General features: G+C 46.1%; 1 pseudogene; it reads right to left on the bottom strand.

Annotated features, from left to right (window-relative positions):
- Window positions 1–25,797, bottom strand: part of LOC148505581 (piRNA biogenesis protein EXD1-like) — a 208,556-nt pseudogene that overhangs the window by 1,948 nt on the left and 180,811 nt on the right.

Below are 25,797 nucleotides of genomic sequence, written 5' to 3'. Positions count from 1 at the left end.
AAAGTAGGTAGCCAATAATTGGAAAAGAAAAGTAGTAGTATTCCACTTTCTGGTGGAATACTACAGCCCTGTTATCTTCCGCAACGGCCACTGATTGTTGCCAAGGACTGTGGACAATATTAATTCAATACCGGTAATATATTCGCCTAAGGGATATCTAAGTCTACAATTCCATCAGCTAGTACATGACTTTATAGTATTAGGAAGGATGATCATTTAAATAAACTAGCAGACATGGTTCATTTATATTAATGTGTGGCTTTTTTTCTGCAGCATTATTTGCTTTTTATATATGCATCCGTGGATGTGCTTTTTATTAGTGTTATGTATTAAGGATTGTCTTACAATTGTGATACCTACTGTCCATTGGTTAATTATTCATAGTGCTGGTTATTTTTCTTTTTAAATTAACAGAAGCTAATTGGTTGCTTTGGGCAACATCTCTCTCACTTGATACACCCCTCAAGGTGAGAACACCACTATGAAGATACTACAGGCACTAGGACCAATATTGCCTATCCTATCTGTGCACTCCATCTGATGTTCACATGTTATGTATTCACTAAGTAAGCAGCCACTATATCAACAACAGAATGTCAACATTTTTAAAATGTTCACATCTGGAAAATGTTGACATGGACATGTCGACTTTAGGGTTAATGTCAACATTAGAGCAGTGTCAACATGTTACAAGTTATCATACATGTCGACATGAATATGTCAACATTATGTAGTCTACATACCATATGTCGTCATCTGAGATATGAAAAATTCAGTAATACAACTAAAGGTGCATACACACGGGACGATCTGTACCACCAGCGACTTGAAAGATATCTTTCAAAAGATATCTTTCAAAGATATTTCATAGATATCTTTAATAGATCGTTCAAAGATATCTTTCAGTGAGTCATCCTGCCACATCTCGGAACAGGCAAAGTTGACGATATCGTCCAGATTGGCCTGCATGTACGGACGATCATAGATATCGTTATCGTTCATGCGGGAACGCACATCGTTGGTCGTTCACTGAATAAAAAATGACAGATATAAACGATATATGGTTGAACGATATCGTTCATATGGTAACGATATATCGTCCCGTGTGTATGCACCTTAATAGAATGGTACACCTGCAGATATAACTTGGCATGATGTATATTAACATATAAAATCTTTTTACATTTAGCTTCCACAGTTTCTCAAACTCGGTCCTCAGGACCCCAAACAGTGCTTGTTTTGCAGGTCTCCTCACAGAATCACAAGTGAAATAATTAGCTCCACCTGTGATCTTTTAAAATGTGTCAGTGAGTAATGAACACACCTGTGCCCAGCTAGGTAACATGGAAAATGTGAACTGTTTGGAGTCCTGAAGTACGAGTTTGAGAACCACTGGCTTACATCATGGCATGTCCTGTTGGTGGTCTGCAATTTTCCCAAGATTTATTTTATTTCCCAGATTTATATTACAGTACTTAATATTTAATATCTGGCCCACAAACCTTGTTCAAACCAGTATGTGGCTTTCTTTATGGAAATACTTGGACAGTACTGGTTTAAACTAAAAGTTGTCAGAGGAGAAATCTATAATTTAGACAAATCAGAGCCAAAGATTTTCTATTGACCATGTGTCTTGAGAATTCATTGTGTAAAATCACATGATGTAGAACCTAAGATGGGTCACACTGGAGTGATGTGTACCTGGACAACATGGCGCCCGACCTATAGCATTCGTGTACACATGAGAACGATGTAATGAAGGATGGAACGATCCCTCGTTACGTCCTTCATTACCTTGCATGGCGCCACATGCAATAGCACCCGGTTGGCCTTGCAGCATGGCCGAGCAAAATATATCGCCAATGACCGTGGGAGCATGCAGATTGGCCGCACACACTGAATGATCCGACCGATAAGTCATTCCAAATGGGCCGGAAACGACATAACAAGCCGATATCGCACCAGTGTGTATGCAGCTTAAGTATACACCAAGGGCCGGCCCCAGATCTACTAGCACCCCGTGAAAATAAATAGTCACCCCCAACCCAACTATATCCATAAAAATATTTCCAGGTTTTAATTAAGTTATTCCACAGAAGCGAAACAGAGACGTCCCACAGGAAAAAAGACACACTGGTCCCCCACAGGAAAAAAAATAAAGGATAGTGTCACGCTTGGCGCTGGGGAAGTGGAAACTCTGGGTCCGGGTTGCGGGAGGAAACGAAGGCGAGGGGCCTGGATATATGTTCTCCTCATCCACAGCTCTCGAGTGTTGACGAGACCTGGGCCATAGTGCGGAGTCTAACCCACAGGATGGTGTTCGCCAGTGACCCCTCCAACCGGGATTTGGGCTTAGCTGCACCCTGTGAGCAGGTCGCGGTCCTTTGACCAGGTACCCGAGCTCAGTGGGAAATGGAGACACAAATAACCGTGGCCCTAATAAGAGATGCCGAAGATTTAAGGCACTGTGGAGTGATCCACAAACAACGTAAAGAAGTCTGGCAATACTGTAGCACAAAGTTCACTAGTGACACGTTTAGCACACAGGGAGATATGGTAATTCACTGTTGTATGAAGTTCACTAGAGGCTCGTTTAGCACACAGGCAGATGGTAATTAACTGTTGCACCTGGTTCACTAGAGACTTGTTTAGCACACAGGCAGATGGTAATACACTGTTGCATGAAGTTCACTAGAGACACGTTTAGCACACAGGCAGATGGTAATACATTGTTGCATGAAGTTCACTAGAGACACGTTTAGCACACAGGCAGATGGTAATACACTGTTGCATGAAGTTCACTAGAGACACGTTTAGCACACAGGCAGATGGTAATTCACTGTTGCACAAGGTTCACTAGAGACACGTTTAGCACACAGGCAGATGGTAACTCACTGTTGCACAGGGATCACAGTAACGTCTTGGCACACAGGCAGAGATGGAACACACTGTAGAGGAAATAGAACGCCAGGGACCTGGACCGGAACTCAACTAGGAACTAGGAGACAACCGTTGTTCAGGCAGTTTGCAGAAAGGTGGATGCAGGCTATATACCCCACAGAACCCTTTGATAGGTGCACAGCGATCAGCTGACGCTCACCTATCCCAGGCCGGAAGTACAGTCACATGGGCCGACTGACATGGCGGCGCCCATGCCGGGAACCCCGATTCGAGACACCGGACCGCCCGTAGTCCCCTACGCACGGGGAGAATGCTCAGCGTCCTCTCAGCCGCCGCGCCAGCTGCCCGACCGCCCGGGAGATCAATGGAAGCCGGCGAGGAGGTAAGGCCGCGCTGATCCCCGGCAGAGCCCTGACAGATAGCAACCAATCAGATTCTACTTATCACTTATCTAGCACTTTCTAGAAGATAATAGCTAGAATCTGATTGGTTGCTATGTGCAACACCTCCATTTCTAAAAACCGGCACTATAGTAAAACATAGCCCTAAGTGCGGATGTTGGTTGTCAGTAAGAGAACAGAGAGAGAAATTACATTTGCATAGCCAAACTTTTTAATTGCTAATTTGCAACACATTTTTAAACAGAAATAATGCACTGCTTCACAAAGAGAGTAACGGAATTATGAAGCATATTTATTTTTAGTTAATAATATGAAAAAGGAAACTTATTCATACAGACTATCCTGAAACACAACATGAACTAGAAATGCTGGCAAGCCATGGATAAGCAGACCTAGGGCCTGATTCAGACCCACTCGCGAGCGGCTGTCCGCTCGCAAGTGGGCCGATGTTATGGACTGAGCATGCGCACGACGGAGGGAGCTCCGTCGTGCGCATGCGCCAGACGCGACGAGCGAAGGAAAGTCCTTCGCTCGTTGTGTCCGATCAAAGGGGGCGTGCTGTCAATGTTGATTGACAGCACGCCCCCTTTGGCGGGCGTGCCGGGGGCGTGCCTCCCTGCCGGGGGCGTTCCCACGGGAACGCCTCCCGTCAGAAGCCGGCCCACTGACATCACTAGTGATGTCAGTGGGTGTGATTTTGGCTCTGATAGAGCCCAAATCACTCCGGAGCTTGCGGTTGAAAACCTCAACCGCAGGCTCCGGCTCGCAAATTCGATGGTCGCGATGGTCTCGACCATCGCGACCATCACAATGCACGCTCGTATAGCCTGTGGGTGGTGACCCACAGCTATACGAGCGTCCAGGAGGACGCTCCATGAAAATGGAGGCCGGCCCTGATTCAGAGCGTGCGCTCTGCTCAGAGCGTACGGCTCTGAATGAGGGCCCTAGTTCTTTCTTCTAGATCCAGTCTCCATCTTACTCTCTTTCTCCCCTTATGAGAAAACCTTGGCCACTAACAACATAATTTTTTATGGCCTTTTCCCTTCTCAGTTGCTGAAGAACAGAAAGTTGTTGGAGCTCTTTTGGAAGTTCAGAGCTGATCTGTGGGGGAGAAAAATTGAGTTAATGTACTACACAGGATTGGAATCACTGATCCTTTGATATCCAACAAGGAAAATACAATTACACCTTCACCAATTGAAACTTAACTGAGGGCCTGATGCACTACGGTTCGCTATTCTGCTTATACAACACAACGCAGTGGCTAAAATCAGCGGTGACATGTAAATGTTTGCATTCGCATTGCGATCGCAGCCTAACATAAGGAAACCCACTACCCCTTACTCACATCCGTTTACTTAGCCAGCATAGAGAAACAGATGGTAACATCGATTAACATTGGACAGTTAATGAAGCCCAGACCTTACTCAGGAATTGCTTACTTCAGTGCACGGTATGAGGCCTCAGGCGGCATCTGGTATCGCAGTGGCTAATTTATGCACGCCCATGCAACGGCGTTGAAACACACTGGCACGCCAGTGTTAGTCCGACCACCCCTCTGTCACCATCCACAGACGGCACTTCCTGTCAATCACTGTGCCTTGGGTCTGCGTATCCTATGCGATTGCTATCCAGATTGCAGTGGCTAGTTCGCGCACATGCATTGCATGAGTATAAGCAACTGCGTTCCTTACTGAATTTAAAAAGGTAGCCTACAGAAGAAACTTATGTGGCAAGGTAATAATAACAAAACAATATACGAGTATCCACCCTTAATTTTGTGCAGATGTTTTGTCAACATTCACTATCTAGACTACATGTTGAAAACGCAAATGTCGACATGTTTATGATGTCAACAAGCACAGGGCCTGATTCAGAGCCGAACGCTCTGACCAGAGCGCTCGCTCTGAATCAGGGCCCTCCTACCTGTTCTTAGAGCGGCCTCTTGGACGCTCGCATAGCTGCGGGTTACCACCCACAGCTATAGCGAGCGTCCATGATGATGGCCGCGATGGTCAAGAACATCGCGACCATCGGGCTTGCGACGAGACCCTGCGGTAGGGTCTCGTGGCCACAAGCCCTGGAGTGATTTTGGCTCTAACAGAGCCAAAATCACTCCCACTGACATCACTACTGATGTCAGTGGGGCCGGACCCAGACGGTAGGCGTTCCCATGGGAACGTTTCCGTCTGGAAGCCACGCCCCCGGCACGCCCACCAAAGGGGGCGTGCTGTCACTCACCATCGACAGCACGCCCCCTTTGGTGCGAGACCCCGAGCGACGGCTTCCTCGTCGATCGCCGGGTCTCACGCATGCGCACGACGGAGCTCCCTCCGTCGCGCGCATGCGCATTCGGGCACCATCGACCCGCTTGCGAGCGTCCTGCGCTCGCGAGCGGGTCTGAATTAGGCCCACAATGTTGATTTGGAACATGTTGACACTGACAAAAAGTCAACACATGTTCAAAATATCGACTATCCATTTTAACGCTAACCCTAACATTTCTATTGCCGATATTTTAAGTGTGTTGACCTTTTACAGGTGTCGACAGTCGTCATTTTAACCATGTCGACATTACGACTGTCTAAATTATCAATAGACATGCTACTACCCTATTCAAGCACCCACCAAAATAAATTGGTCACTAGAGTCCCTCTATGGGGGATCTTGTGCCTATAACAACCACCCGCTGTTCCCTTAGTGTTAGAAGCACACATCAGTACATAGACGGCCACCAGGTCTTATACCTCCGAACAGTAGGGGCTTACACAAAAGACAGGAGATCACTAGGTAATAACTGGAGTAGTAGTATATAAGAAACAGTAATATGGCAAGGACACAGTTAACTGAAGTACTGACTAGTTTTGTCCAGTACACTGGAACAGGTAGTAGCAAGGGTATAATACGCAGGCAGAGGATAAGGACATCATGTAGAGTAATGCAATTCTTGAAGTGCAGCACAGTTTTAAAATACAGGTGGAATGCAAGTAATAGTACACTCAGATCTGCACCACAGTTCTAAGGGCCTGATTCAGCAAGGAAAGCAGTTGCTAATACGCACGCAATCGGCCGATTGTTGCGTACTGCGCATGCATCGCAGTGCGCGAACTAGCTATTGCGATCAGGATTGAGATCACAGTGACTACGCAGACCCATCACAGAGTGAGTGTGTGGAAGTGCAGTTTGTGGGTGGTGATCGGAGAAATGTAGGCGTGCCAGTGTGTTTGCAGGGGTATGCATAAATTATCCACTGCGATGCCCTACGCAGCCTGAGGCCTCATAGCGTGCAATGAAATTAGCAATTTCTGAGTAAGGTCAGAGATTGTGCAAGTGTGCGTGATGCTGCGATGGTACTTTAATGTACCGATGGTTTTGTAGTCTTGCTAAACATTACGGATGTGTGTATGGTAAAGTGGGCATCCTTATGTAGTGCTGCGGCGGCATTGCGATCGTAATGAATTAGCATACTGTCGCAGTTGAACTGCGTGCGTAATCGCTATTGCATTCACAGTTGCGGTCCGTAATGAACCAGGTCATAAATGCAGTAGCAATGGTTAAACACAGTCACTATTATTACAGCAGAATAACACATCAAACAAATATAGAAAAGCAGTGGTATTTAAAGCAGTGATTCCAGCAAGGCACAGGTGGATTGCTCAGCAGATAATATACTGCTGTGTGACCTGTGCATGCATTAAGGAGTATATATCAGCATAGTTAATGCACAGTAGTGAAACACTTAGCTGAATAAATCCTTCTGGAAGACAGCTAAGATATTAGAAACAGCAACCAAGATCAGGGACCGAATGACAAGGCTCCAAGAAGAACTATCACCGGCATGGAAGTCCTAGTAGCCGAGCAACCACCAGATAATGCAATGTGCGTGGCGCAGAAATCCTGGTCGCCTAGCAATGACCGGGACCCGCAATGAAGGAGAGCCATGCCGGCGGCTCAAACATCCGCAGATACCTGCTCAGCACTTGAGATTGAGTATGGATGGAACGAACCATCCGGTATCTGGACTAGGAAGAGGTTGGCGTAGAAACCTGTACCTTTTTCAGATTGGGGGGACCTGAATGATGACCTTGGAGGTCAGAAAAGAGCAAACGGACTCCCTCAGAGCCTTAGCCTTTCCTGGATCTGCTGGAAAAGAGCCGCTCTGGAGGACGCCTCCAAAAAGTCAGTGCGTATCCCTGAGAGATTACGCTTCTGACAGGCAGCAGTCATGGTCCTCAACCAAACCTGTGCGAAAAGCAAATTCCGACCTCCCAGGTGGAGGACTGCCCCGTCATATGGCAGGCTTAGGATTGGGATGTCTAGTAGACCAAGGCTGCTTACTTTGGGGCTCAGATCCCTTGGTGTAGGACCCATGAAATCTAGAAGATGCCTGGCCCTTGTCTTTTCCCTGTGGGCGAAAGCAATGAAAAGTAAACATTCTGGCCCAGGGAGGAGCTGCCCAAGGAAGAAATGCCGTCTTGGATGCCGCCACCATAGCTATTATCTAGTCCAGGGGTCTGCAACCTTTAAGACAGTGTGGGCCACATTATAAAATTAAACGAAGCCCGAGGGCCACTAAGCTATACTGTGGTATTTAGTCTCTACATTTTAGAGGATTCTAATACCTCTTCCAGACTCATAAGGCCATAATGAAGACTTCAAAAGATAATTTTATTATATTAATGAACAAAACATGGTCTGTTTACCTTTTGGAGATAAAAAAAAAAAAGAGAAATTCGCAATGGATCTTAGATAACTTGGTCCAGTCGGCCTTGGCGTACGTCCCCTGCTTGGCCGCTCAGTGACTATGGGCAGCTCCTCTAGATGAGGGGTCTTATTGTACAAGGCGGCGTTCCGCCGATAAGCTGTGGTGGTACCAAGGCTGTATACCTCAGTTAGTACTCTCCATTGATGTTGTAGGATAGTAGCTGCAATAGGCAGCCTCTGTGCCAGTAGTTAGTCCCAGGATTACAGGGGGTTCTGTTCATAGAGATGGGTTACCTCCTGTTCTGGCTATACCTGACCTCAGTAGCTGTCTCTTCCCTTTCTGCCAAATCGTGTGCCCGGCAGTGATGTTAGCCACTCTCAGTATGTCTCAGTGGTGTGTGGCTGCTGATCGGGCATCCGGGGAAGTGACTGATCACTTCTGGCTATATATGCCTCGGTAATACCGGAGTGTGTTGTGGCTAATAGTCACAGACCAGTAGTGCTGCTTGCCGATGACAGTCTGTCTCAGGGGCGTGCGTGTACCACTTGTGGGTGCTGTTGCTCAGGCATCCGGGGTCTTTCCGCTGAATCTCCCCGGAGGGGTCCGGGCTGCGAATGGGTTTCTTCCACTCGGCAGGCTTTTGTCCCTGAGAACGCAGCTTGCAACGACCCTGCACGCTGCTTTCTTGCTTCGGGGTCCCGGGTGGTCACGAGACCTGCTGCTGTGTCGGCGAGCCACGGGGATTAGCTCCACGGGGGCACGGGTTGAAGACCCCTGATCTAGTCCATTCCTGACCAAATAATGTGTCTCCTGAATAAGGGAGCGCCTCCAATGCCATTTTGGCTCTCCTGGCCGCCAAAACAGACGCAGACACTTTAGAAGGTAAGATCCCCTTGTCGGCCACTTCACCAAGGAGAAGCTCACAGTCTTAATGCGCTCCACTACAGGCAATAATTCCCTTCCGTTAGTACCAGAACTGAGACCCTCTTCCAGTTCCTTTGCCCACTTACAGCTTTACCCATCCACACCAACGCAAGGGCCGAGCATGCAATAGCACCCGCATGGGAATATGCAGTTTGAAGGAAAGGTCTCTAGTTTCCTATCAGTTGGATCCTTAAGGGAAGCCATATTTGGAAGAGGAAGGATAGAGGATCTAACCAGACGGGCAAAGTGGGCATCAACCGGAGGAGGGGATTCCCATTTGTCCTGCTCCATAACTGGGAGTGAATAGAATGAAGCCATGCACTTAGATAACTGGAAGCGCCTATTAGGGTGAGCTCTTGCCTCCTCAAGGAGGTCACCAAGTGGTGCAGAAGCAGGGAACTCAACCGTCACCCTCTTCTGACGCTTGAATACCAGAGCCTTGGATTTAGGAGTCTGTTCAGAATCCTCAATCTGAAGTACAAATCTTACTGCCCTGACAAGTGCCTTAACATCAACCTGTGTATTGGAATCCTCGGGTACTGAGGAAGTCTCAATGTCAGAGGCATCTGAGTGGCTAGTACCGTGTTCCAAAGATACCTCGGACTCAGAATCTGTACCCGACAGGGGCGTAGAGCTCTCGCATCGGGAGCGCAGTCCCTGTCTACCATCTGCTGGAAGTATGCAGACACTTGCACCAGTCTCTGTATTGATTGGGTAAACAACTGCATCCGGATCTACTGCAGATGATAGTGGATGCATAAAAGGGGGACTGCCAGAAACAGGGAGCATAACTGTAGCTAGATTAGCAGTGGGAGCAGAAGCCTTGAAACCAGCGGCAACATTACCTATGTCAACGTTGAAGCCCAAGCTGGTTCCTGACTGGATGCTGCAGTTGAAGTAGTCTTACGGCAGCCGTGAAACAATGGACACAGAGGACATCATGGTCTGAGTTCTGGGAGCCTTGTTCGTGGAAGACATTGTAATGCAATCCAAGACGTCCCCACACGCAAAAGCTAATGCTGGGTTGTTACAGTGAAATGCAAAGAAAGCCAAGTGGCACCAACTACAACAAGTCGGGCTGCAGGCGCTACAAATTAAAGCAGCAGATTGACCCTGGGATGTCCCAGTACCAGGATCCGAGTGGGGAAGCAAACAGCAGGGCACAACCAATCATGCAGCAGAAGTTATACACACTCAATGCACAATACAGTGGGCAAATACTTCTCAACTGTCCAGCCAGCAGCAGGAAGGAGCTTAATATACAGTCAGGTGCATAAATATTGGTACATTGACAGAATTTTCATATTTTGGCCTCTGTTCACCACCATAATGGCTTTGAAATGAAACAAACAAGATGTGCTTTAACTGCAGACTTTCAGACTTAATTTGAGGGTAACTACATCCAAATCAGGTGAACGGTGTAGGAATTACAACGGTTTCTATATGTGCCTCCCACTTTTTAAGGGGCCAAAAGTAATGGGACAAACTAAACAACCCTAGTCTGGAGAGGAGAGAGTCTGGACACCAAATAGTTACAAATTCTTTCCCATCAGCCCAGGCCTCACTCTTCACTATATCCCGCCACCAGCTCGGGCTATACAGTTTTTGTTTGGTGCCAGGTAGGAGCGGACACCATTTTGGGGGAGGGAGGCTGCTATTAAGTTGTCCCCTTGGTTACTTTTATTTTATACTAAGGGTGGTCTGTGTAAGGACGCCCTAACAGCTGCTCCGGCACCCGGTGGAGGTAGCACCGGTGACATCCGCGATGGAACCCTGCATTCAAAAGCCAGACTCAGTGCTGTCAGCTCCTGCAGTTGGGGGTCAGGTAAGCATGGCTCCCTGCTGGCAAGGAGCCGTATCCTCGCAGCTGTACACCGCCGGTTTAGGGGACCACCTGCGATTCTGGTATGTGTTTGATCAGGGCGTCCTGCTCCTTACACTCGACCACCAGGGCACATTGGAGCAGGACACAGTTATAAGGGGTGACAGCCAGGGCTGGGGGGTTTACACCAGCAGGGGAGATAGTATCATCCTGTTAGCTTAGGGCTCTGGTTTCCACATATACCTTGCTCCCAGCGGCTTGGCTATATACAGTCAGGTGCATAAATATTGGGACATTGACAGAATTTTCATATTTTGGCCTCTATTCACCACGACAATGGCTTTGAAATGAAACAAACAAGATGTGCTTTAACTGCAGACTTTCAGATTTAATTTGAGGGTAATTACATCCAAATCAGGTGAACGGTGTAGGAATTACAATGGTTTCTATATGTGCCTCCCACTTTTTAAGGGGCCAAAAGTAATGGGACAAACTAAACAATCCTAAATCTAACTTTCACTTTTTAATACTTTGTTGCAAATCCTTTGCAGGCAATTACAGCCTGAAGTCTGGAACGCATAGACATCACCAGACGCTGGGTTTCATCCCTGGTGATGCTCTGCCTGGCCTCTACTGCAAATGTCTTCAGTTCCTGCTTGTTCTTGGGGCATTTTCCCTTCAATTTTGTCTTCATCAAGCGAAATGCATGCTCAATCGGATTCAGGTCAGGGGATTGACTTGGCCATTGCATAACATTCCACTTTTCAGCCTTAAAAAACTCTTTGGTTGCTTTTGCAGTATGCTTTGGGTCATTGTCCATCTGCACTGTGAAGCGCCGTCCAATGAGTTCTGAAGCATTTGACTGAATATGAGCATATAATATTGCCAGAAACACTTCAGAATTCATTCTGCTGCTTTTGTCAGCAGTCACATCATCAATAAATACAAGGGAACCAGTTCCATTGGCAGCCATACATGCCCACGCCATGACACTACCACCACCATGCTTCACTAATGAGGTGGTATGTTTTGGATCGTGAGCAGTTCCTTTCCTTCTCCATACTCTTCTCTTCCCATCACTCTGGTACAAGTTGATCTTTATCTTATCTGTCCATAGGATGTTGTTCCAGAACAGTAATGGCTTTTTTAGATGTTGTTTGGCAAACTCTAATCTGGTCTTCCTGTTTGTGTGTCACGATCCTGTCTAGTTGTCACCTTTTTGCCTTGAGACTTACCTCTGTCAGCTGCTCCATGGATCTGTGTTTGCAATTCTCCTGGGACATCTGCTCTGGCTGAATCATGCTGGCTGTGATATCTGTGTGTGCAGACTGCTCTCCTAGCCAAACTGATTAACCACCTGGACCCTGCTCTGTCTGTGAGCATTGCTAGTCTTAATTGGAATCACAGGTGTGGTCCTGACTCTCAGAGCTGCAGAGATGAATACTCCTTTTGCATGCTGTGTCTTGCTCCACTCTGAATGCCACTGCCAGACCACCTGTCTGCATCCACCAATCGCTGCCAGACTGCTGGTTCCTAGACCATTGCTATCTGTAAAGCCTGCTACGTTCAGTTATCCACACGGCTCCCAGGCCGCTCCAAGTGACTATCCACGCTACCCGCTTCTCCACACGGCTCCCAGGCCGCACAAAGTAGCTTCCACGCTACCACTTCTCGCCTACGGCTCCCAGGCCGCTCCAAGTGACTATTCATGCTACCCGCTTCTCCAAACGGCTCCCAGGCCGCACAAAGTAGCTTTCACGCTACCACTTCTCGCCTACGGCTCCCAGGCCGCACAAAGTAGCTTCCACGCTACCACTTCTCGCCTACGGCTCCCAGGCCGCTCCAAGTGACTATTCACGCTACCCGCTTCTCCACACGGCTCCCAGGCCGCACAAAGTAGCTTTCACGCTACCACTTCTCGCCTACGGCTCCCAGGCCACTCCAAGTAGCTTCCACACTACCAGCTTCTCCAAGTGACTATCCACGCTACCCGCTTCTCCACACGGCTCCCAGGCCGCACCAAGTAGCCTCCACGCTACCACTTCTCGCCTACGGCTTCCAGGCCGCTCCAAGTAGCTTCCACGCTACCAGCTTCTCCAAGTGGCTACCCAGCTACCAGCTTCTCCACACGGCTCCTAGTCCGCACCAAGTAGCTTCCACCTCTCGCCCACGGCTCCCAGGCCGCTCCAAGTAGCTTCCACGCTACCACGTCTACCCACGGCTTCCCAAGCCACAACAAGTAGCTTCCACGCTACCATCCGTCTGCAAGCTCATCTACTGGTACCCCGACCAGCTCAGTCTGCCTACCTGCCGGTCCCAGTCCGGTCCCTCCAAGTTCCTTCTGGTCTCATTCCAACCTCTCAAGTTTCCAGTTCCAGTCATTTATCACCCAAGGCAGTTCTCACTGCTACCCACTTCTTTTATAAAAAGAGCTATTCATGTCCCCCATGGTTCCAGTCCAGCCGGCCTCCAGTGTTTCCAGTTAATCACCTGATACAGGTAACCCTCGAGCACCAATTGTGACATTGTGAGGCTCACCAATGGTTTAAATCTTGTGGTGAACCCTCTATATTCACTCTTGTGAAGTCTTCTCTTGATTGTTGACTTTGACACATATACACCTACCTCCTGGAGAGTGGTCTTGATTTGGCCAACTATTGTGAAGGGGTTTTTCTTCACCAGGGAAATAATTCTTCTGTCATCCACCACAGTTGTTTTCCGTGGTCTTCCGGGTCTTTTGGTGTTGCTGAGCTCTCTGATGCGCTTTCTTTTTAAGAATGTTCCAAACAGTTGATTTGGCCACACCTAATGTTTTTGCTATCTCTCTGATGGGTTTGTTTTGATTTTTCAGCCTAATGATGGCTTGCTTCACTGATAATATGAGATCCAACGAGCTGTCACTGAGAGTCGACAGCAACCGATTCCAAATGCAAATGTCACACCTAGAATCAACTCCAGACCTTTTACCTGCTTAATTAATAATGAAATAACGAGGGAATAGCCCACACCTGTCCATGAAATAGCTTTTGAGTTGATAGTCCCATTACTTTTGGCCCCTTAAAAAGTGGGAGGCACATATAGAATCCGTTGTAATTCCTACACCGTTCACCTGATTTGGATGTAATTACCCTCAAATTAAATCTGAAAGTCTGCAGTTAAAGCACATCTTGTTTGTCTCATTTCAAAGCCATTGTGGTGGTGAGTAGAGGCCAAAATATGAAAATTCTGTCAATGTCCCAATATTTATGCACCTGACTGTATATAGCCAAGCCGCTGGGAGCAAGGTATATGTGGAAACCAGAGCCCTAAACTAAGAGGATGATGCTATCTCCCCTGCTGGTGTAAACCCCCCGGCCCTGGCTGTCACCACTTATAGCAGTGTCCTGCTCCAATGTGCCCTATGGTCGAGTGTAAGGAGCAGGACGCCCTGATCAAACACATACCAGAACCGCAGGTGGTCCCCTAAACCGGCGGTGTACAGCTGCGAGGATACGGCTCCTTGCCAGCAGGGAGCCATGCTTACCTGATCCCAACTGCAGGAGCTGACAGCACTGAGTCTGGCTTTTGAATGCAGGGTCCCATTGCGGATGTCACCGGTGCTACCTCCACCGGGTGCCGGAGCAGCTGTTAGGGCGTCCTTACACAGACCACCCTTAGTATAAAATAAAAGTAACCAAGGGGACAACTTAATAGCAGCCTCCCTCCCCCAAAATGGTGTCCGCTCCTACCTGGCACCAAACAAAAACTGTATAGCCCGAGCTGGTGGCGGGATATAGTGAAGAGTGAGGCCTAGGCTGATGGAATTTGTAACTATTTGGTGCCCAGACTCTCTCCTCTCCAGACTATACCCCTACCCCATTGTGTCCCTGTGCCCCATAGTGGAGGAAGATATCAGTGCGAAGCTCACTGCAGGGAGGCTGCCCTAGACAGTACCCTTTACCTCATGAGTTAGGGGTGCTGTGACATAGGTAGCTTGTGGTGAAGCATCCTTACTCCTAAGGCACTGTTAAAATTGAGTTTCCCTGATGTGAGGGCATAAAGATGGGATGTGGCATTTAGAATATGTGCACAATTGAATCCCTCAGTCTAAACCCTCATGGTCAGTGTCCCCCGACTGGATGAAAGAGGAAATGCAGCACTTGGATGAAGAGGTTTTAAGCTGATGTAATGCTACCGATAAGAGGTCACAATATAAAAGTATTGCTATGTTAACTAATAATTTCTTCTTTAAAATCCACAGACCAAACAAACTAATTCACGTCTGTCACAAAAAGACTAATAGAACTAAATGACTATTTATCATACCTCAGTGCTGCCTATAGCATCCATTGTCCCTTTATATGTATTTAGATACCCATCAACCAATAATGTAAAATCAGCTAACATGGCGTCCAGCATGGCTAATCGCAGAGCCAAGAGGTGCATTACTTCCAGAGCCAATACTTTCAGCAAGTGTGTGGGCATTGGACGAACAAGCCAGATATTGGGGTTATCCTGTATAGAGAAAGTATAGAATATGAAGTCAAAAACAAAACATAAAAAAAGTGTAAATTGATCATGTGTGACATCAGCAACAAATTAAGACCAACAATGTCAAGGTACCCTTAGAGATCAATGTTTATAAAGGCATTTCCAGAATTAAGTTTAAATTTGAGTAAGTTATAGGTCCAAGACTCCAACCCAGCTCCTAGCACATCCCTAGTATATCACGATGCAAACACATCTGTAGTCTTTAGAAAAAATAACTAGTCAAACTCCATTTTATATTTTTCAAATAAAGAAAGCATCTGAAAATGACAATCATCAAAGAAAATAAGAAACTAAAAGACATTAGTTCATTGCGATCACCATTTTGATCAAGCATGTAATATATCTGTGCCAAGTATGTTTTCAGTTCTAGGTAGTATTCTCCTATAAATGGTTAAGAAACAACTTTATCTACAAGCAAGTTAATTTTACATCCCTATAAGCAAACGTTTTTACATTATTTGTTTGCATGCCAAGTACTTATATTATCAGATCTTCATACGTACATATTGGGGATTGAAAAGAGATTATGTATCTTTCACACCAAGCTAAATAATAATGTACAAATGATTAGTAAAGCACTCTGTAACAGTTCTCTCTTATTACAGCGAGTCACAAGTCTACTGCTGCTAGAACATCTGCAGAAAAAAAAAGCTTACCTTTATTAAAGTTTGCTTGTAAGTCAGGAAAGAAACTTGCGAAGATGGCATGTTGAGATGCCGAGTCAAACATTCCTTAACAGAACTTGTACGGTTAGGAAGGAAGCCGCCAGTTTCCATACTGAATAGGTATACATCTCCAACCTATTTTAAAAGCACATTTCTGACATTACACATCCAGACACAAATAAGGAGACTTATTTTGCTTACCTGTCAGGTTTCTTTCTTCTACTCTATAGTGGGGAACAGGGATGACACTGGGGTATAGCCAGTGAGGTGCGTCAGGGTGGGCATCCTGTGCCCCCTATGGAGTCGAAGAAAGGGACTTTACAGATAATCAATATCTCTTCTTTTTCTTCCATTATGGGGCACACCCTGGGTCGTCCTAAAGCTGTCCCCTATGGGCGGGGACGCTCCAGAGCTGGAGTGAGCACAGAAGCCCCGAAGGTGCTGTCCAAGGGCCCCAACCGGTGCCTGCATTTGGCAATATGTGGGAGTGTGCATTGTATGTAGCAGCAATCAAATAGATAGCATATAGCACAAACTCCGAGCCAGATTTGCATATCCCTCTGTCTTCTTGAAAATGTCAGCATGGCTGCTCTGGGAACTAAATAAAATAAAAAGTTGTGGTGTCAGAAAGAGCCCCTAAAGAAGGAACAATGGTTATCCAACAATTGGAATTGGTTATTGCAAAAATGTGTGATTTCAACTTCTTTAAACAATATTTTTAGTTTTTATTAAAAAAAGAAAGAAAAGACACAAAAATGCTAAGTTTTTGCTTTAAACTATAGCTACCAGACACTTCATTCCATTGTCTTACTTACAGTAGGCAGAACGAGAGAGTATTTTCTTACTGATTGCTGCAGTCCAGGTCACATTATGATCCTAAATGCAATGTAAGTAGCCAAGCACAATTGGAGGAAATCTAAGGCCGGGTACGCACTAGAACTATATGTACACGATTTGTTGTTTCCAAGCAAATTGGAACAACAAATTCTGAAGATTGTACAGTGTGTACCGCCAATTGCGCGCTCCCACAGGTCGTTTACGATGTCTTCTGGTTGGCCGTGCTGCAAGTGTACAATGCCATGCTGCGGAAAGGCCGGGAACACATTGTTCTGAAGTGTACCTTGCCTTAACATTGAATATTTAAGGGTGGGAAGAGGGGTCTCTTCAGTGGTCAAAACTTATTTTTTTACACCAGATAAAAGCAGAGAGACCAAGAAACTCAGAATTACCAGAGAGCCCACTATGGCCAAAAAGAGCCTGTTATTGCCATGTACGTAGTCTTCTTGCAAAGTACCGGCTTGCAGTCCCCCTTCCCATTATTTCCCTTTAACACCATTATATTGTTAATTGTAAAAACTCTTCCCAATGAGGAAATCCCACAGACAACAATGACACGATTAGCAGGATTGAAAACATTAAGAGGAAATACAAAACTCTTAAGGGGGAAAATAAAAAAAGCATGTTCTCAGGCAAGGTTTGTGCACAGGACCATATTTTTTCACTTGAAATGAAGAATGCCATCAGTCTTTTCTTAGACACTGAAATCCAGTGAGTCCAGATGATCCTTGTGTCGCATCTCCGGAAGTACAAGCAGGGACAGAGGTTGCTCTGTGAATGCACCCGGCGTCTGGCTGCCAGATATACAGGGATGGAAAGACCCAGATTATGTGATGTACATCCTGTTCACCTCTGTTGCCAGTGGGTCCCTGGTGTAGCGGAAAAGCTCATTTCACATCAGCATGGGCATAACTGCACATTATATTGTGTTGGTAAAATCTTGTAAATTTCCCTTGTCCATTTATGTAGCATCATTTGTATGTTAAAATGCTTTGAACTAGGGTCTGTGTAATCTAAGATGGGTTGTAGGAAGGTCTGTCTTCCTGAACAGCCATAAACCTGTCTCGATGTATATGGCATGAAAGAAAAAGGTATGGAATTATATGACAGCTGACCAGACCCTTGCAAAAACAGTCATTAAGAGCCTGTGTTCTGTTTGGGAACAATGGTCAAAGAATGGTTGTTTTACAGACATGTGTGAATTTCTTCACCTAGTCAGCTGTGTGTTTATGACCCAAGCCTGCTTCCCAACTTCAAAGAGCTGAATGTGTAAGTAAAGAATCCCTGCTCATGTGGCCAGGAAACCCTGAGCTTCAGCCAGCTGGACAATCCACTCTGAGCTGAAAAGGGTTAAAATCATTCCAGGGAGGGGGGTGAGGAAATGCCTGGAAAAGCAAGCATAAATATGTGACTCAACCTTGGCTGATTGTTCATTGTGCGTGAGGCTATCGAAGGATACAGATGATCCCCAATTCATCACTGGGAAGGCCTCATCCCAGAACCATTTAATCCACCGTGACACGAATGGTTTGTTTCCCCTTTTATTTTATAGAAAGTCTCAGTAACTGTGTGATTCTTTTTAAAAGTATTATATTCTTTGTAACTTTTGTACATAAGCTTTGAAGATAGTCTTGAATTAAACATTAATTCTAGTTCTGGATCTGTGTTTTTATGACCCAAGGCTATATGGCTCATGTTACCTATTTTTATAAGAATTGACAATTGTGTATGCAGGTGAGAGCAGAAGCTCACCTTATGCTTTAGCATTACAGTTTTCTTCTGCTGATGGCAGTTACCAGGTTTAGTTAACCATAAGTGCTGAGGTAACCTGTAAAAGTCATGGGCGGCGATTCTCAGATTTGTGTATCTTGAAGGTCGGTTCGCAGGACCATGACAATTGGTTCACAGCGGTGGGATAATTTTTTTTTGCTATAAAAACTTAAGTGAAGGAGGGAGTACTCAGAAAGAAACTCAATTTCACCAGATACCAGAACTCAAAGCTTATACTTGTAGAAGATCACACTGTGAAAGCAATTTCTGTTTCCCCACCCCTGTTGTTTTCTTATTTTTATTTTGGCGATTGATGGCTGTAAACTACAAAGAGCTCAGGAAGGAAGAGCTGGAGGCATGGTGCAGGCAGAAGGGTCTGGACAGCGAGGACCAAACCAGGCAACAGATGATCAAAGCCTTAATGAATGCAGACCAGCAGCAAGGAGCTGGAGGGGATCAATTGGATTCCGAGTCTGTTGTTGAGGAGCAGATGGCACTGGAAATTACGGGGCCCACTAGTCGTAGATCGGATTCTTTTAACACCTCCAGTTGGATCTGTATCTGCAGTCAGCTCATAAGTATGTGAAAGAGCCCGACCCGGCTATGGTGCTGCGGCTTATGGAGCAGTTCAATGCTAAGGAGGCTGCAGAGCGTACGGCAGCTATGGACCTGGAGGCTGTGGAGCTTAAAGTGGCTCTGGACCGAGGGTAAAAGGTGGATGATCACAGGCTCCAGTTGGAGTTAGCTAAACTAGCCCACCAGCCTGTGGCCGGCGACGCGAATACCCATCAACCGCGTCAAGATCAATTTCCAGTGATGGAAAAGGACAGTGAACTGGACACTTTTTTCAGGACTTTTGAAAAGACTTGCCGTCAATTTCAATTGGACTCGAATCTGTGGGCCAGTTAGTTAACCCCAGGCCTAAGAGGGAGAGCGCTGGATGCGTTTGCCAACCTTCCGTGGGAGATAGATGGGAATTATGCTGAAATCATAAAGGCGTTGTTGGCACGATTTAACATTACCCCAGAAGCTTAGAGGCAGAAGTTCAGAGGTCTAACAAGCAGTGCCTCTGATACTTATGCAGGACTGTCCGCACAGCTAACAAACTTCCTGCAGCAATGGCTGGATGGAGTGCAGGTGACAGACTGAGGCGTTAAAGGACCTCATTCTGCAGGAGCAATTCATTCCCTGTGCCCAGCCGAAGTTAAGGAGTGGATCCTGGCTCGCGAACCCAAGACGACGAAAAACGCTGCCAGCCTGGCAGATAAGTACGTTGCTACCCGGACCACCACAGCAAAGAAAAGCTGGGGATCACCAGGGCAATCCGCCTGGAAGGAGAAGCGGCCTGGAGGAGCCACCCAATTTGCCTACCACAGCAGCTACGACTCCTGTTTCAGCACCAGTAAAGCGGGTGGGGGGGAAACCGGTTTGGGCCAAGGGCCGCCGGTGTTTTGTATGTGATCCTGTGCACCTCCACGCTAGTTGTCCGTTAAAGAAGAAGATGACACCATCTCCTGCAGGGGTCTCACCAGCGAAACCCGTGCACGACATTTTGTACGCACGAGGATCCCAGGAGGGCGCCAGCAAGAAAATGCAAGCCGCGGTCGAAGGAAAGCAGGTAACTGTGGGGCTACATGACACCGGGGCAGATTTCACATTAGTACATCCCACATTAGTGGACCCGGAGAACTTTATTCCCGGAAAGACAATTGTCGTACGTGGTGTGGGGGGAATCCACTCTGAAGTAGCCATGGCCCGGGTATACCTGGACTGGGAGGTGGGCAGAGGTTTTCGGAAGGTGAGTTTGTTGTCCCATTTACCCAGAACCGTGACACCCGGGTTCTCTTGAGCAATGAGTCAAGAGAGATGATTATGTTAATGTTCACATAGTAAAATAACCATGGGGATAGACAATACCCCTTCCCCAGCGTCTCTCCATGATTCGGTCTTTGTGGATCATCAGTGTTTCTAGTACACCGGGTTCTTACAGATCTCATTAAGAGTGGGAAGAGATATCCTCTGTTTGAAACACACCCACATTACTTATACCTGTTTTCCACCAAAAACCCAGGTCCGACCTGGGTTTTAGGACATGGTTCCAACCCTGGTCAGACCCATTTACACTGCACCTTTGATCTGGGTTACTCCCAGGTCAGCCCTGTTCACACTGAACTCAGGTCTGCCCTGTTAAACCTGTGAGGTCATAAAAAGTGGGAGGTGAATGCTCCACAACCACCAATCCGCTCATTTTAGGCATGATCCAGGTCAGATAACCCGGGTTGCACCGTTTACACTGCACCATTTCCTGGGTCCAACCCTGGTAGCTACCTGGGTTGGATTGCAGGGTCACTTGACCCAGGTTATTTTTCAGGGACCCTTTTACACTGAGCTGCGACCCAGGTAGACCCAGCAAAAACCCAGGTTTTTGCTCTGGTGTAAAAGGGGTATTAGAGTCTCCCATAATCCTGAAAGAAGAGCTACTAGTAAAGCTCCTAGGGTGGATGGTCTTCCCATTGAATTATTAAAGACCCATTTAGGCTTTTTCATCCCTTAACTGCTAGAAATATTTCAGGCCCTGTTTGAGGTTGGTTCTCTTCCTCCCTCTATGGCTCAGGCCCTTATGGTGGTTATTCCAAAGCTGGGTAAGGACTTGTCATATCCTGATTCTTATCATCCCATCTCGTTGTTATCCACTGATATCAAAATTCTGGGTATGGTTCAATGGGTCTATAATTTCTAGATAGACAGTGATTAGGTAGACAAGGGAAGATAGACAGGCAATAGATAGACAGGGACTGAAGGTCGACAGGGTCTGAAGGTCGACACACTAAAGGTCGACATGTACTGCAGGTTGACACACTAAAGGTCGACTGGTAACAAGGTCGACACGTATGAAGGTCGACAGGCAGAAGGTCAACACACTAAAGGTCGACTGGTTACAAAGTCGACAGGTATGAAGGTCGACAGTCAAATGGTCGACTTTTTTTTTCTTTTTTTTAGGGTTAGTGTCAGGGTTAGACACTTACTCCGACGGGTCAACTTGTATGAAGGTCGACAGGCAGTAGGTCGACACTTATATTGTCAAATGGTCAACACGACGATTACGGTTAGGCACTTTGGGTTAGGCACCAAGAGGAGGGTTAGGAATAAAGATTAGGGCAAAAAAACAAACACACACGTGTCGACCATTTTCATGTCGACTGAGTGTCGACCTGTGCCGGCCATTAGCATGTCGACTGCGGCGAACATTCACACGTCGACCATGTGTTGACCATTCGCACGTCGGCTGTCGACCATTAGCATGTCGACTATGTACTGACATGTGTCGACCATTTACATGTTGATTGTGTTGACCATTTGCACTACTATAAGTCAGTGGTTTTCCCTCTCCTGCTTACTACTCGTCAGCACCCTACTGTAGTCTCCCTTTAAGGTGGTGTACTCATTTCAAGTATCTTGGTATACAGATAGCCTTCATATACTTATCTGAGAAACTCAGCAGAAGAATGAGATAAGGACCTCATTCAGAGTCGGTCGAAGCGGCCGCATGGTCGTACGGGAAAAGGGGCCGGATATGCAAATGATTCCCTCGCAAGTTGCGTCCCTAAGTTCGGATCGGTTACTGGCCGACCAAGGGGAGGAAGTGGCCGGAAGACCAAAAAATACGCCCCCTTCTCGTACGCATTACACGTCATCTCCGGGCATATAAGGATTAATCGCGAACATCGGTAACCATTGGAACTGGTCGTAGAGCTTAAGGTTGACCATACCCTCTCTTAAGCTCTACGATCATGTCAGTGTAAAAACCTCCCATGTCACATGTGCCATGACGCTACTTTGCTAATTATGCACTCCCATAAACCGTATGCACTCCCATAAAACGCCATTCACATAATTACGCACGCCTGCGTTCGGATCTCCACTCCCCCGTTTTCAAGCACCTTCCCCTGTTACCACCCACAAACGCCTCTATCTGTCACTCAAACTACCGACCTGGCTGTGTTCAAGGAGAGAGAAATTTCTGATCGTAGCGGCTAGTTTGCGCACGCGCATTGCGAACTTAACGCATGCGCAGTATAGCGAGCATCGGTGGCGTACGACCGTGCGGCCGCTTCGACCGACTCTGAATGAGGTCCTAAGTCCCGTGTATGGCAGAGGATCCTCCTCTTAGTCAAGGGCCGTGTTAATCTCATAAAGATGGTAATACAGCCAAAATTCTTATATATTTCACAATTCATCTGTTTATATCACTCTTCCTCAGTTTACTCTTATTGCTAGGTATGTCACCTCTTTTGTATGGGGGAGCAGGAGAGCGAAAATAGCCTATAAGACCCTGCTGACCGTGGATTAGCTTTGCTTTCCGTCAGAACAGGGAGACGCCCCATTGGCCCCACTTAAAAAAGCTAATCTGACTTTTACCCCACTGCAGTCTCCCCTCCACCCCTCTCACCACACTCAGCACTCTGGAATAACTTGGCCTTTCATGAGCTTTGTAAAGTTGAAGGTAGTTCTATTTGGCCATCTTATGAGGTTGTTGTAATTGTTCAGTTGTATCAAGATGGTATTCCCTACACCTTTGCCTATTTATCCTCTACTTATGATCTTCCAGCATGCCTGTTTTTGTTAGGTATTTGGAGCTCAGACATGCTCTATGTGCACAATGGAGGGGCGCCTTCCCTATACTCTTGGAGTCACTAGTTCACCTACTAGTCCGTACTCTGCCTAGTCAGAAGTCCATCTCTTTGGCTTACTCCTCTTTGCTGTCATATCAAGGTAATAATGGGTTGTGTAATCTTAGATCTCGCTGGGATGTGGACTTGGGTGCACTGCCCGATGATGACTGGAAACTGATATTAGCCTCTCCCAGAGCTGCCACAGCATATGTCAGATTTCAGCAAATCCATCTTTACATCCTACACAGGGTCTTTAAACCCCGGTCAGGCTTTGTGGTTTTGGTGGATTGTCCTTGGACGTGTGTCCTAAATGTGCTGTCCCCTCTGCTGACTTCTGGCATTTGCTCTGGACTTGTCCACGTGTTTTCTCATTCTGGTATGGAGAAGTTTCAAGTATTCAAAATAAAGGCGTACAGCACCCTCTACTAGCTCCTCGCATGTGCCTCTTTAGTCTAGGCCTTAAGGACTCCCTCCCCTGCTCTTTACAATTGTATGTAAACATTCTCCTAACTCACAGGCGGGTTTGTATTGTAGGACTTGGATGGCACATGCTCCTCCTTCTATTCCCCACTAGGTAGCCCTGGAAAATGTTACTGTATCCCACAAGAAAATGCCCTCTGAAGTTTGATAGGATTTGGAATCTGTGGCAAGAATCTACATATGCTCGAGACCACTTTTTCGGTTCACTCCTAGTTTGATTTTGACTCTGTTATGCCTCCGCCAGCCCTTGCCCAGAGGCATCACAGAGTCTGGTGACACCTGGTGCACTTTGTAAATCCTACCCCTGGAACACGAGGCCTATAATAAATAGGGCGTGGCCTTGCAGGACTCCTATCGTGTTACTCCAGGGGCGTGCCCAGCATCCCCAGAGACTGTACATGCACTGTCGGCTACTCTTCTGTGACGGGAGCCAGGAGTTGCAGGAGAATGTCACACTGCAGCACCCGGCTCCTATCACTGAGGAGGAGCTGACATTTTGGTATTATCCCCTCCATGGGTGACCACTGATGCGGCCCACACCCCCATAGTGATGATACTGCCCTTGCCTCACCTTTAGGTTGCCCCTGGTTCTTCTTTGTGCTTTAAATGTTAGCCTCTGTTAAGTCTTCTGTCTTAGTAGTTGGACATTTTTATATATTTTATGAATACTCAGTACTGGTTAAATAATTTCTGTGTATTTTGTCTGTTTGCTTGTAGAATGGTGTATCCCCCTGAACTTTTCATATAATATGCCTGTTTGTTCTAGCACACCGATACATTCTTGATTTTTTTTAATATATATGCTCTGTCTGCTTTTATTTTTATGTTTCAAATAGTTTTCTGTTTTTTTCTTTGTCACTGAAAATTTAAAAAAAACCACTTGATTAAAAAAAAAAAAAAAAAAGAATAGGAAGAGATGGGCAGATGACAGTTTAGCATTAAAATACTTAAGCCTATCCCTTTCAGGATGAAGAAGCAGTTTCTAAGCAGTAGTAAGTATATAAACTTGATGCAGCTATAGTCAGTCTGTCCATAAGGAGAATTATTCCACTTTAGAATGGAAGCCAGTTTAAGCATCCTACAGACAGGGGAAAATATAGCTCCATTCATAATACAAGGCATCACTTTTCTAACAGGCGGAACCCTTGAACCTCCTTTCCCTTAGGAGGAACATTTGTTGGCACACATGGTTTCCTGGACTGCGTATTTTACATGTGAGCAGAGAATGGAGAAATGTGCAGCCAATCAATTATTTTGTTCTATAACAAACTATTTGCATAAGAATATATTTGTATGTCCTTTTTATTAATTACTTTTGTAGATCTTTTAAGCATTGTATTTTCTCATATTAAACTTCATTTAATAAGCTTGTTTCTATGATCCCTATCGAGGCATTTCTCAGTGGATTCAGCTAATCAATGTTACATATCTGTACTACAGATTTATTATTTGGGTAATGTAGTGTTCCCGCTAGGATGTGTTAGCGGGATACCGCACCCTGACCAATTTTAAAATGACAAAATGCCCTATTAGTGACACTCAGCTAAAATTACCTACCCTGTGCCTTTCCCACCAGCGGGCCGCAGTGTCCCGCGGGTGGGAAAAGTTGTGGTGACCGATTAACGCTGGGTGAATAGATCCGATTGCAGCTGGATATTCCCACTGTATGACTCGTTTAGGTTTCATAGGACAGCTTGGGAAGATTCTGTTCAACACCAAAGGGAAGAAGTCACATTACCTTCTGGGAGTGTCTCTTTTTCCTGTCTCTATAGAGCCAGCTAGAGAGATGATCCATTATAAGTACCTATAAGTACCATGGAGTATGTTGTGGAAATAAAAAAATTTATAGTAATATTTCTTAACTCATCCATTTATGGATTGTATGCTCTATGTATGCAGAATTTGTAACTGCAACTGTTAAATATGCAGATACTTTCCGGACAGTCAGAACATATTAGTAGTAGCATAATCTGTATATAGAGAACATCCCAAAACCTAAAAATCCATACATTAATAGATGTGCACACTTAAGCTTGGTCGATATCGGGTTGATCTTAGAATTGGGGCAAATGTACTAAGCTCTGGAAAG

This window comes from Taudactylus pleione, unplaced genomic scaffold (genome assembly GCF_031769625.1).
Source record: "Taudactylus pleione unplaced genomic scaffold, aTauple2 ptg000448l, whole genome shotgun sequence".
NCBI classification, from domain to species: Eukaryota; Metazoa; Chordata; class Amphibia; order Anura; family Myobatrachidae; genus Taudactylus; species Taudactylus pleione.
Note: the sequence above shows the minus strand (reverse complement) of the source record. Positions and strands in the feature narration are given on the sequence as shown.